The sequence below is a fragment of the Cavia porcellus genome, unplaced genomic scaffold (assembly GCF_034190915.1).
Source record: "Cavia porcellus strain 051 isolate PalLab524CR breed Dunkin Hartley unplaced genomic scaffold, mCavPor4.1 scaffold_17, whole genome shotgun sequence".
Classification (NCBI taxonomy): domain Eukaryota; kingdom Metazoa; phylum Chordata; class Mammalia; order Rodentia; family Caviidae; genus Cavia; species Cavia porcellus.
In genome coordinates, this window is record NW_026947500.1 from 48899971 (window position 1) to 48914496 (window position 14526).

General features: G+C 38.8%; 1 pseudogene; it reads right to left on the reverse strand.

Moving 5' to 3' along the window:
• Positions 1-2038: 2038 nt before the first annotated feature.
• On the reverse strand, positions 2039-2778 carry LOC100723896 (olfactory receptor 10H28-like; annotated as a pseudogene).
• Between the last annotated feature and the right edge of the window lie 11748 nt (positions 2779-14526).

Below are 14526 nucleotides of genomic sequence, written 5' to 3' on the forward strand. Positions count from 1 at the left end.
AACTTGTCTCAGACTATTGTGGATTCAAAGTTTAGTAACCCACTAGATACCTGGAAACTATTCCCTGAAGTGGGCTGCCGGTCTGGCTTCTTTTAGAGCCAAGTGCAAGGAAGACAGAAAAAACTGCTTTACTCCCTAAGAGATGGGATATTTAATCTGCGGCACAGCAAAATTTCTCTGAGCCGAAAAGGTGGAGACAGCGGAGTGTGACTCAATTGAAGACACTGGGTGTTGTAAAATAGAAATCACAGCAAAGCTTTCCTCAATCAGGCAAGAGTTATCCCCTTCTCTTTCTTATCTAATTGAACAAAGCCAGAATTCTTAAATTCTATCAGAGTTTCTATTGCTCGGCCATCTTCTTCTTGCTAAGGACTCAATTTTAAAATAGTGCTCCAAGAGGATTTCCTTGTGGCTGTCTCAACAAGCTCACAATTACCAGGATACTTCCTGATCAAAATCCACAAAAGAAATGTAAATGTAGGCATCAAGCACAAAACATTACTATATATATGCATATATATATATGTATATATACACGTGCATATATACATTCATCTATATACATCTGCAAACTTCTCTCTCATTGGCTTTTCTCAAGCCTGTTTCTCCATCTTTGACTTCTTGTAACTCTATTTGTCCCTTTGGTCCTCTCCTAAGCCCGTTTCTCTCTAGATCTAGTAAATCTGATTTTCAATGCTCCAAGCTTAACACCTGATGAAATCAATATCAGTTCATTCCAGTGATGAATACTGATCACTACCAATGCACTTCTCCCCCTTGTCATGCACAAATGGAAAGTCTCCCACCCACTATTTCTTTTTACCCCAGTCCAAGTTTAGTCACCAATATGCCACAACTCACACATATCCAGATGTTTTCTGAGGGGGAAGGATGGTGGAAGGATGAGAAAAACAAAGAAAAGATGAAAGTGGGTCTGATGGAACCTTTATCTTCCTTATGGGATATAGAAGAGTGAAACTCCCAACCTACTAGATGTCTGGTACAAATTTGTGTTCTCTAAAATCAAAGAATATATATTTTAGGAACAACAGAGGTTAAGAGCAGAATATATTATTGAGAGAAAGAAAGATTCTGTGTGGGTGACAGACAGAATGGGTCCTGAGTGGCTTACCAAAGACTGTCTTTTCTAGGGAAATTAATTAAGCAAAACCATGAGGTGAGATGGGTCCAAGGAGGAGAAAACATTGGAAGTGGCAAGGCAGGTGGACATAAGGTGGAGTAGATCTGTCGTCAAAGTAAGATTATTTGTTCAACTAACATTGACCAAAAGGGAACAAATGACCAAGTGAGTCATATAGCAAGCCCGCATGCTTACAAAGCGGAGACTCTTCCTGTAGGGGGCTGGACAGAGACTCCTGCCTTCCTCAATCTGGTCCATACCTATTTAGAATATAAATCCATGATGTTTATATTTAAGGTCTGGTTGCATTTTTTTGCCTTTTGTCTTGAGATCTGGCCCACAGCAGATGTGTCTGTATCCTCCCAGGTTGCCTACCTTATGCACTGCCTCCTTAAGGGTTCAGCCCTGTCTGACTGCCTATAACATTTCTACCTAACTCAGTTGCCTATACCAGAACTGGCCCCTCACTGCAGGGGCATTTATTTATACCTTTTATCAACGTCATGCCACCTGACACCTTGTTGGTCTAGCAACCCACTGTCTGGATGGTCTTGGGGCCAGGTGTTCTCTGGGCTGAAGCTGCTTCTTCTCGTGGTTTCCCCCCAGGCACTTTTTGTTCTTGGGCTGGCCATGCTCCAGTCTTGCATGTATGGTCAATTTCCAGCCTAATGGCTCCCAACCATTCAGGAGATGCGAGTTAAAACAATACTGAGAATCCATTTCATCCCAAAAAGAGTGATTATGATCAAGCAATGAACCAATAGCAAATGCTGGCAGGGCAGCAGAAAAGAGAAATCCTTCTCCACTGTTGGTAAGAGTGTAGAGTAATGCAGCCACTGTGGAATCAGGGTGGACATTCCTCCAAGCTAGGATTAGAGGTTCCGTTTGACCCAGTTATTACCTCCTGGGTATTTTGCCAAAAGAATTAAAAACTTCAGGAGAGAGAATCCTCAAGATGGCAGCCACAATAAAGACATAGGAGAGGATGATGAGGGATAAACAGCCTATCAGGGGTATGACACACACCAGGATCACACCCATGGTGACAGAGACCATCTCGTCACCACAGGCCAACTTCAAGAGGGAAAATTCATGAAAGAGAATGCAGTGTATGACATGAGACTCACAGAAGTTGAGGTAGAAAACTATGATGTCATTATCATCCCCATGACTGAGCCACCAGCCCCAGGACCAGGCCACAAAGTGGGCACAAACAGTGGGGCTCATGAGCACTCTATAGTGTGCAATGGATGGCAAATGGCCACAAGAGCAGTGATAACCCATGACCTTGAGCAAGAAGAAGTGGGCAGAGACAAACGTGAAGGAGCAGAAGGTCGGGGCAGCACAGGCCACAAAGGTGATGGAGTGATGGGTAGAGAGCAGGTCACCCAGCATGCGTGGTGTGATGGTGATGGTGAACACGATCTCAGAGATGGAGAGGGCACACAGACAGAGGTACAAGGGTGTGTGGAGCTGGCATTCTGTCCACACAGTAGCCATGATGAGCAGGTTCCCAGCAGTGAGAACAGGTACATCAGAAGGTAGAGCAGAAAGAGGGTCATCAGCAGCTGGTGCAGGAAGGCTGAGAAGCCAAAAAGAATAAATTCCGATGTTGTGCTGTAATTCTGACCAGGCATGTTGCTGTATATGGAGAGATCAGGAGCGGGAGGGGGTCAGAGTGGTGAAACCTTAAGCTCTGCCACAGGTCAAATGGCAATTTAAGAACTCTGCACTGTTGGACAGCTGTTGAACATTTTGGTCTCATTTCCAACATCTGTAAAATAATGGTTCATACCATCCTGCACTATTGTGTAGATAACATAAAAAAGATGCATTTAAAATGTAAGGCAGATGTTAGCTAGTTATTGTTTATTAGCATGACAACTGTAAAGGAAAATACCTGCATTTGAAATGTCTGAGGGTGGGCTGGGACGATCAGGATTTGATACACTTGACTGTGTGCTGGTTCTAGAAAACACACATTTGGTAGACTTCTTAAAGTTCTTTTTCTTCTCTGATATCTTTTGCCCTTTAATTGATTAACTTCTTTTTGTTCTTTATTATCAGCATTCACATCTTCTCACATGTTTACTGATCTTAACATGAAATTGATGAAAATGCCTGAATATAGAAGAAAGAGAGATGTATGCTAAGAAAAACTAACCATGTGAGCATTCACACAGAAATCCTAAAAGGTAGAAATGCAAGGAAAAATTTGACCATTTGTCCCTATAACCATGGAGAAGAACTAGAGTCTTCTATGGCAATGTTTGCTTCACATTCTGAATATGGAAGCAAATCTTGATCCTCTTGTACAGTAGGGAGAAAGGAAGTTTCTGAGTCATGGGAAAGTGACAAAACAGTGTAGGAAACTATATATAAAGAAGTCTATTGACCAAAACTCTGAGAAGCAGAAAACCAAAAGTAATAATCTAGGGATAGCATGTGCAGGAAAAAGCTCATTTATACTACTAAAAAATAGTGAGCTAAATCAAGAAGGTGCAACACTTTATTGACTATTCACCTGGTTTCTTTGATGTACTGAGGACATTAACACAAAGGACACCCTAAGCAAATGAAATTTAGAGTACTAGGTTTGATCTCACCTTCATAACACAGCTTGCATATATCTCAAAGGAAATAGAGACAACTTTAATTTGATATCAATGGATAAGTATCAGTGATATTGAGAAATAAACACATTTTAAACGTTGTGTGTTCATTTTTGATATGAAGGGAAGTGTTTATATTTTCTAAATGTAGATAAAATTTTGAAAATTGCAAGAGTTTCAACGATGTCACCAACTGTATTTACACTGTTTAGAATGGCATTGTAGAATGAACAGGAAATCACAAATCTCTATAGCAACAGGTTTTCTGAAATATCATGGAATGAATAATCAAAACATCTTCAACATTATGGAAATATCTGTCAACAATGAATAGTTGATTTTAATTAAATTTTAATATGAAATTCAGAAATGTATTTTATCAATTATTGTTAGGCAGCTGATAGTATTCAGATTTTAGCAAATAAATGTATTTATAGATTTTATATAAATACTTTTATAATTGTAAGTATTTTTATAAAGCACTTTTTTACAGCACAGGTGATAAAGTATGAGTTCTCACATAGTAGGCAAGTGCCCTACTACTAACCTATACTTCCAATCCTAAAATATTAGTTCTTTCCGAGGAAATATGCACTTCTTGCAAAAGTGAGACTTGTTTTAGGACATAGCAGTCTTCCATCAATTTCAAAGTAAACTATTAATTAGATTGCACAGTAGCAATATTAGAAGTCAGAGAACCAGGTTTTCACAGCCAATATGTTTTCACTACAAAAATGTATTACTGTTTTAAGCAGCAAAGATAAACCGAATTAAGAAACTTATATAATCAAATAATAATTTAAGTACTGAAAGTCCAAATTTTAGTCTGGACCTAAAATTTGAGTGAGATACAGAAGTCTCAAAGTATTTATAAGGACACTTCAAGAAAAAAGGTACCAATATGTAATGAAGCCAAAATGAAATTACTGATAATTAACAAGGTGAGAACTAACTAGAAGAATGTGCCACTAGCAAAATAAAAAATGGAAATATTTAAATTCATCATGCATATTTAAAAACAAGCAGAAATAAAATTATTATTTAATAAATTGTAGGCAATAGATAATTTCTTAGAAAAATACAAGTCTGGTACAAGAAAAAGGGGCCTTATAGAGTGAAATAGACTGTCAGAATATCAAAATGCCATTATAGACCTTCCCTGCCTAAAATCATCCCTCCAGTACATTTCCAAGTGAATCCACTGACTTTTAAGATAGGTGATTAGTGTTTTCTCCATGTTCCTCAAATGAGTGAAAGAGAGGAGAAAAACCTGCACAGCTCATTTCATCAGGGTAGTGAAACCTTTCTAAACCAGGTGAGAATGTTTATAAGGAAAGGTAATTCCACTTCACCTATACATGCAGAATTTAAAATCCATGATAAACATAACCTTCTGAAAGGCAAGGAAGACTAGAAAAGAGTTTTCCATAATTTAGTGGTGTTGGTGTGTCTCATCCCTGACAAAAATGTTCTGGCATCTGAAACCTATCATGGTTTTATCACAACAATTAAGCAAAAAATTCACACTCATTTTAATCCTGGCAGAAGTCTGTCTTCTAAAATTCTTTTTCTATGAATTTTCTATTGAGCTCTTCAGAAAACAAATCAGAATGGAGACACTTACCTCAGTGAAGCATGTACACCATGAAACTGGTGCACAGGACCCTGCATGGAGCAGCTGTGGATCTGTTATCTTAGAGTCGGGAGCAAGGCAAGTGCATTGACTGTTTGCTGATCTTCTACGTGAAACTGAAAGTCATGAATGCCTCCTGAAGGCAAGAAAAAGACACGGTTAGGTAGGGATTGAAAGCTGAGACACAGGGCCATTGGCTATAAAAGATGAGAGAATCATATTGCAAGTCACTAGAACAACAAGGAGCACAGTGCTCCTCAAGACAAGATCAACTGGCCAAATATGATGTTTCACATAGTTTTATGTGAGGTTTTACTGTTCAAAATACATCATGTATATAAAGACAGGAATTTCCCAATAAAAGCATAAATTAGAGAGAAACTGCTTCCAAACAGGTTTCACAGTTCCTTTATGTTCAATTACTAGGAGAACTATCAGTACTTTTGTTTAAGTTGATTGAATCAGTGGTTTTGACCATACTGAAATTAAAATGTAGAATACCTTTAAATTAGTCAACATTTTTGCTCATATGTCTCCTTTCTATTTGAAGGTGACAGCTAGATGCATCTATCTTCTCCACGCAGTCTGAGGACAATGTTGGACATTAATTGAAGAAAATAACTCCTCGGGTTTTATGAGAAATCAAGGGATTCACACACACCCAGGAAGTCTCACAAATCCCCAGTGGGCTGCAGCACACTTCTAAAGAGTGCTGAAATACCTAGGATTTCACTGAAAATCAGCAAAACTTTCAAAGAGGAAAATTTTAAACATTAATATATTGCAGATGACCTGAATATACCTGCAAATTGAATCAGATGTTCTCAATTTGAAAATATTCCAAATATTTAAAATACCACAAATTACTAGAATTTTATTCATAAAATAAAAGTGTAGGGCCAGGAATTTAGCTCAGTGGCATAAGGGACTACATGGCTGGCATGAGGTCATGAGTTCAATCCCTGGTACCAAAAAAAAAGTATAATAGTCTATGTAATGCTCTATTAATCCCTAACAATCTGATTTAAAAATGGATGCTCTTATCACCCAAATGAGGGTACACTCTAGAAAGTTATACTAACTTTTACATGAACCTAACAGCATGGATACAAATAAAATTCTTTGAAATTTCAAAATACACTGTTTTGATGTACTGTTAGACTGAAAGATAGGATGAATGAAACAACACAAATCAAGGCGAAGAAGCAGAGTGTTCACTTGTTGTTGGAGGAAAACTCTCTTATTCTGAAGCCTAGTATATCTGATTTTTTCAGAGAGAATACTAAAAATGTCCTCTATATAGAAAAATTAAATTCTAAACTCTAAAGTAAAGTATGCAGGAATCCTATGAGAATAACCTTGTGATCAGTGATTGAGAAAGATTTCAATATTCAGAAAAAAGGCAAGAGGGTTACAGAATGACATTATAAATTATGATCAATAAAAGATATCTTACATCATGGAAAATTTCAGACTGAAAACTGTAAATATTTTCAATTTTCAAAATTGGCAAAGAAGTAGTATGTAGAACAAAAAAATCCTATACATCAAGAAGTTTGAACCTCAATGCCAAAATTTAGCTCAGGTTATTTTGAAGATAACATGAGCCATTACTGATTTCCTATTATCCTGTTTTGAAGTCATGTGTCACTCTTACTGTTTTGTTTTTATTGGTTTATTGTGTTTGGTTTTATTCTCTTTAAAATAAAATGTTAAATGTTAAAATAAATGTTAAAAAATGAGCTCAGTATATGACTAGAAAATTGCAGAACATGTTAGGCAAATGAAAGACTCTAAAGAAAGGGGAAAGAAGAAGGAAATAAGTGAAAAAGAAAGAAAAGTAGGAAGGAAAATGAAAAAATAACAGTTGAATTTCAAAACTTGTAAACATTTCTCAGAGTAATAAATTCCCCAAGTTGATTGGACTATGAGGAATAAAGAAACCATTCACACTGCTGAAGGAGTAAAGGTTGTGAAATTAGAAATTTACATGTGTACATATTTTGCACCAGCAGACTAACTCCTGAATGTTTATGGCAGTTTCTCAAATCTGGCTTTAGAATGCTGTATAAGAGAATATTCCCTGTTGCATTTCTTTTACTGAATAAAGTGAACAAGCCCCACCTATGTCTGAAGTAAAGGGAAGAAAGAAGAAACTGGGGCAACACACACACACACACACAGTCCCAGGCAGAAGTCTGACATGCATGTAGCAATGTCAGAGACTTGTATAAATGATATAAATTGAATAAACCAAAGGCCAGGATAAACTCCAGCTCTGCACCTCAATATATAGAGGCACATGAAACACACAGGTACCACACATAAAACTTGTCTCTAGCATCAAGTAATGACAATCAGTGATGCTAAGCAGGGGAAGCACACCTGCGCTGGGAACCTCAACATCAAGACTAGGACATCTGGGGCAGACAATACCTCTGAGGACTGACCTGTGCATCGCATGATATCCTGTCATATCCCTGTCCTCCCACTCACCAAAAAGCCATAAAACACATTCTCCTTCCATGGTGGAAAAGAGAAACATTCACAAAACCATCTACACACTTCCCGAAGCCCAGTTACTGTTACAGTCCCAGTTGCAATGGGGACTTGAACTGATTCAATGACCAGGCACCCAAAGTGAGCAATTGTTATCTGAGGTGGCCTCTCTACCTGGAGGAGTCTCTTTTCCAGTTCTGAACATGATCCTTGGGTGAATGACCTTACCCACATTTCTCCTATTCTGTCCTGTACTATTTACTATTTTTTCTCTGTTCCTGTCTTTTCCTTGGGCTGCCTCTTCTTTGAAGTAACCAGAACAGAAATGCAGAAAAAGATTCCTAGCTTGATGTTCTCTTGCTCACTGTCCAGAGTAGGAGCCACATCAAGGGATGCCTTGAACTGAAGCTCTATGCCTTCTTTCTGATGTGTCCTTGTGCACAGGCTTCTCCAGGAAAGCCAACCTAAAAGGGCTGGAAAAACAACTGAGCAAAATGTCAGTCTCAGTATGTTTCTTTCAACTTAAATTATATTCTTGATTTGAGTATCCAAATAGTATCTTATAAAAAAGAATCATATCTAAATAAATGTACAAGTCCTAGATGTTTGAGCAAATTTCTAAATTTCTTTCTTTCTTTTTTTATTTTAAAGAGCACAAGATTAAACATAACAAAATGGAACAAAACAGATCATAAGGAAACAATTTTAAGAAACATGAATTTCAAGCAAGTCCACAGGAGATCTTCACTGTGTATCATATTGTCTCTAGTTTTCTTCCAAATAGTTGTCCCCATCATCACATACAGTTAATACATACTGAACAATATAGTACTAATCTAATCAGAACAGGATGATGAAGACTTTTTAGGTCTTCAATATCTTCCATTAGGGAAGTCAACAATGGCTGCCATAAGGTCTCTCATTCTCTTTGAAGTAGCTGTACATATCTTTATATATGCTGAAGTTAAACATAAGAGACTAGACTAATATCACTCTGAACAGCTAATAAAAGTATTGCTAGATTTTATATAATAATGCTACATAGGTAGCACTGGATATCTTATTGTCTCTTTTTCTTCAGAGTATCTGTTCATTATATCATGCATTAAATAATCTGTCCCAGTAAACTGTTTAGAAATTTTACACATGTGTGAATCTCTCTCTCTCTCTCTCTCTCTCTATATATATATATATATATATATATATATATATATATATCCTTTCTGTATTATATGGAAAAAAGATCAAAACAAGACAACAAAACAAATTCCTAGAGAAACATGAAATGAAAAAGACATAAAACCACTATATTAGATGATCTACAGTAGTTACTATGCTTTCTCTTGTTATTTTCAATAGATTGTTCTATACAATCAGACATAATATAATTAAACATAGCATTACATAACAATTTTAATAAGAACACAACATTGGAGACATTGTAGGACTTCAAAAGCAGTTAATAATCAAACCAGAATGTGTATCTTATTACATCTTATCATCTGCAGAGTAGTTGCCTCTATTCTTAGATATGATACTATCAAGCATACCAAATTTGAATAAAATCAGTCAAGGCAAAACAGCAGTATAACAAACCTGCTTCAAGTAAGATAAGTCATAGTAAGACAATGTAAGTAATGCATTGTAAGTAAGTAATACAATGTAAGTAATACATAAACTTCAGTTTAAGTTAATAGGAAATTAAGGATATTTACCATAATATATCCTGCAATTTTTTTTTTTTGTCTTTTTCGTTTTTATCGGTACCGGGGACCGAACTCACAACCGTCTGCTTGCAAGGCAGGTGCTTATGCCGCTGAGCTAAATCCCCAGCCCCTATCCTGCAATTTTTGGGATAGCTGTCTGTGCCTTCAAATCTAGTATGAGACAGACCAGAACAAAATAAAATCAAACTAAATGGAGAAATAAGGCTAATGTGGCTTTTAAATCCTGATACACTATTTAAAATGTCCTCTGGCTTCCTTTTTTAGGCAATTCCTCCCCTTTCCCTTTCTCAGGGTGCTTTGTATATTCTGGGTCCCACTAAGTGCTTTAGTTTTTAGATTAGGGGGACTACCAATTATCTATCTAGGTGGAGTTAACCTTTTTATCCCTGAACTTGATATTCAGCTATATTACTTTACTTAAGCTACAAGGTTTTTCTTCCTTATAGCTGAGTGGTTCTCCATTGCACAAATGTGTCATGACTTTCCAACCTATCTGAAGCTTCTGAATGGGTTGTCCCTATTTCTCTCTGGTTCCCTGTCACAAAGTGCATCATTTTCTCATCTTTGACTTTCAGTTTATTAACCCTCTTTCAGGTTGAGTATATTTCCTATTCAGAGCATCTCACAGGATCCTGTCTCCTGATCTGCTCTGCCTGTTTTTTTTTTTGTTAGTGTATCAAGGCTATCTATATAAGAGATTATAGCTCACCTCTGCCTCATCTCTCCTATTCTATTTTTCTGCTAATATTTGTCCACTATTCTCCTTCATTCCACTGTCTGCGCCATTCTTTGAGGCCTCCCTGCCACTGTTGCTGGAATCCTGGTATTTTTTCTATCTTTCTCTAGTAGCGACCTTCAGTAATTTTTGTAGGGTTGGATTCGTGGCCACGAACTCTCACAGTTCCTCCTTGCATTGGAAGCATCTTGTTTCTCCATTAATTTTGAGAGAGACTTTTTCAGGAGAAATCAATCTGAGTTGGAGGCTATTTTCTTTCAGGGCTTGAACTATTTCAATCCAGGCTCTTCTTGATTTGATAGTTTATGTTGAGAACCCTGTCATAATTTTTATGGGTTTTCCTTTATAAGAGATCTGCTTTTTTTCTCTGACCACTTTTAATATTCTGTTCTTGTCGTAAATTTCTGGAATCTTGATTATTATATGTCTGCATGTAGATCTGTTTTGGTTGTAGTTGGTTGGAGTTCTGTATGCCTCATTTATCTGGTATCATTCCTTTTTCCTATGCTTGGGGAGTTTTCCTTAATTATTTCTTTGAATAGCCTTTGTAATTCATTTACTCTTTCCTCTTCACTCACATTTTTTATTCTTAGGTTATAGATCCTCTTTTGTCTTCTAGTCTTTGAGTAGTTTCTTTCTGGTTCCTTGCTATTTTTAAGAGGTCTTTTCTTTCACGATCACACATTGCAAATATATCTTCAAGTTTTGAAAAGCTAACGTTAGCTTCTGTCAAGGCATTTTGCCAGCTTCAGTGGAGTTTTTAATTTCATGGTAATCTCTTTGTATCTGCTTCATGCAGTCTAGATTTTGTTTATATTCTTCACCAAAGGTTTCACTTCCTTTTCTGAGTTCCTCCATTCTTCCATCTGTGTCTACTTGAGAGGGGCTTAGCATTTCTTTTATTAATCATTTGATATCTTGACTCACTTGGATTAGAATTTCAGTAATGAGGTAACAAAGGTAATTGTTTATGTTTGCTGATGTTGTGGCCAGTATTGCATGATTGTTGCAGTGGTTCTCTTCTGTATTTACTTCTCCTGGACTTATTTCCCCAGGGTAGGTGGCTTGAGGTTTTTTTCTTATTTTTTCTCTTGTCATGTTTCTTGGTTTCTTTCAGACCATTGTGTGGTGGAGGTCTATCATGGTTTATGTTTGTGTCCCCCAGGCCTCATGAGTTTGCATTGTTCATTTGTGATGGTTCATTGTATAGTGCTTGGATTGATGGTGTCAGTGCTCCATCCACATAGGGATGGAGCCAGGATGTGATGTAATGGCAGGAAGAAGGTGTGTCTTTCTCTTTGCTGGTTCAAGTTTGCTGTGGGCGGCCGCCATGAACTGCAGCCCAGCCATGCCTGCCTCTCTTGGAGCCAACTGAGTGTGGACTGAAACCTCCAAAAAACTGTAAGAAATAAACCTTTCCTTTCCTAACTTTGGGCTTCAGGTATTTTGTCTCAGCGATGAGTGAAAAGTAACTAAGACAAGGTCTCAGGCTCTCTCCATATTGCTTACTGATTTGTAAAGTGTGTTGACTCTGGGTTTGCTACCTTCTCCAGTTTTCTGATATCTGAGGTGCAGGCAGGGACTGGGTGCTAGGCCCTCTTCTCTGAGCCAGTCAACTGGTAAGTGCCTTCAGCAACTTAGTCTGTTCTTTGCCAGGGTCACAGGTTCACAACAGTTTTGTCCTTGGCTACAGGGTTCCAATCGGGGCGTTACTCAACCCAAGCAGATCCCAGCACTCCTCTTTTGGCCAGGCACAACTGACTGACACCACCACAGTGCTGGCATCAGGCCTACACTGCCCACAACAAATATGTCTTCCAGCTGGCCACATCCGGCACGGGACCGAATTTCCAACACTCACTGTGAATTAATGCAGGTCTCCACCTTGGCTCCACTCCATGCTGCACCATGTACTCCCAACAAGGGCTGAGGACTCACCAACTCCCATTATCAGTGGCTATGGCTTCAGCACAACTGTGAATCATCAGACTCCATGGTGTCCCCAACACAGTGCTGGACTTGTCTCAATGAGTGTGTCCGGCTCTGCCCTCCACCCACGTTTTTCATCCTCTTCCCCTTTTTCTTTTCTCCTGGGTCATGAGAATCCCTCTCCCCATGTGTCCTCTCCATGTCATAGAATCCCAGCATCTGATCTTTTTCCCAGAGAGGCTGTCCACCCAGCTACCTAGGAAGCCTCCATCTTCTTGTCCCCAAATTTCTAAATTTCATCAACATGAAATATACTATTTCATTGCTTGGTAGTGTTTATGTCCATAAAATAATATTTAATAAATGATATTTAATAATATTTAATCGATTTTGTATCACTATCTTCTTAACATGGCTGTGTTATATTTTCAGTTATAAAAGCAGCAATAAATATGTTTTTATTATTAATAATTTATTATTTTAGGTATGTGTTCCTCTATATAAGTTTTGTGCCAGATCAGTCTGTAAGTAACTGGCACTACCTTTTATAGGATGTTTAAAAATACTGTCATAAAAAAGAAAAGACAATATTATTGCTCTCAGAGGTTATCTTGTGCCCAAGAGTTGTTATGAAAACAATTAGAATTCCATGTACTATGTCTTATATATATATAAAAGAATGGTACTACTTAAAATTGTATCATGTTTAGGTATTTTTTTTATTTAAGGGGAAAAAGGAAAAAAAACAGAAAAAGGGTACAAGTAATATAAATTTTAAAAAATAAACAGTAAGAAATCACTAGTTAATGGATTACATATTCTCATCTTAGAAATAGTTGTTCGAGTTACAAAACTGAAGCACATAAAGTGGACTTTCAAACAGTGAGAGTGCGAACAGTTTTGTTCTATGATCCAAAAAAACCTTAAAGGTCAGCCACAACATATGACTTCACACATGGTGTTCACCTTCTTAGCTGTTCAAGTGTTCCCATGGGCCATTGATACTGGCCCGGCTCTAACAGTGAACTTTCTGTGTTTTTGTCAGAAACAGAAGTCCCACTGAGAAATGCTGCCACTAGAGATTTCCTCCTTGCAGGCAGCCAGCAGGAGCAGGGACACATAGCCAGATAATCCCTGTGAAATTTAGCCCACCATTGGTGGCCCTTGGCTCCCTCAGGCAACTGTCACCCACTAGCAGAATCAGACAAACACATTCATATGTATCTGCCACCATCATGAAAGTCCCAGTGTAGACACACAGACTGAGAGAAGCAGCCCCACTTCCATGCACCCCTGGTCATCATTAAAGTCACAGTGTAGCTGAATAGGTCTAGAGAAGCTTGCTCCTGGCCCTGCTATCTGCCAGTAAATCTGGAATTACAGGAAGCCAGGTGCCTATCTCATCCCCCTATGCTGCATAGGGGGACCCAACATGGGAAGTGCCTGGATTCCCACAACCAGCTTGTTGGGAGGAACCTAGGCAAATATCAAGATGGAGGACAAAACAGAAAACTGAGACCTCTACCCCACACAGAATTAGTCTGGGAGGTAGAGTCATGGAAGAAAACAGTAATCACATGTCAGTGTCGCTCCCGGCCGGCAGGAAGAACACACGACAGGATCTGGCAGTGGCAAGGCGCTTTTATTTTCTCTCCCTTTCACAGTCTGCCCCGGGAATCCTCCCGGCCGAAGCCTCTGTTGGTCCGCTCCCCGCGGCTCCTTCCGTGCTTCTCACTCGCAGGGTGGAGGCACTGGCTTATATACCGATACAACCTCCAATCATATTGAAGCAGTTCGGGCGAGCTGATTGGCTAGCGTCACTGGTGACTAGGTAGACTATTCTGCTGAGCAGGCGCTTAATGCAGAGATACAGATCAGGAAGCAGGAAATAGGCGCCATCTCGGCGTGCTCGATGGGAGGGGTAATCTCAGGCTTTGCTCTTTCCTACGGGCCTCGCGACCGTCACTCAGGGTGACCTAGTGGTGCTGTGGCTCCCAACATCTCCCCCTTTTTTATTTTTTATGAATGTGCGCATCGTAGCCCTTCCTGGACTGGGTGCAGAGGCTTATGCCCTATGCGGAGGCCCACCGTAGGTCCTTGGCTTAGACCCTGGTCGGCCGTCCCATGGTCTGCCAAGGCCCTGAGGCCCTCGTCCTTTTTCTAGGGCCAGGCACAAACTGGACGGAACCTGGATGCACACAAGCTTGCACTCATTTCCTCTCCGTAAAGAAATCCCCTCGGAGAGAAAT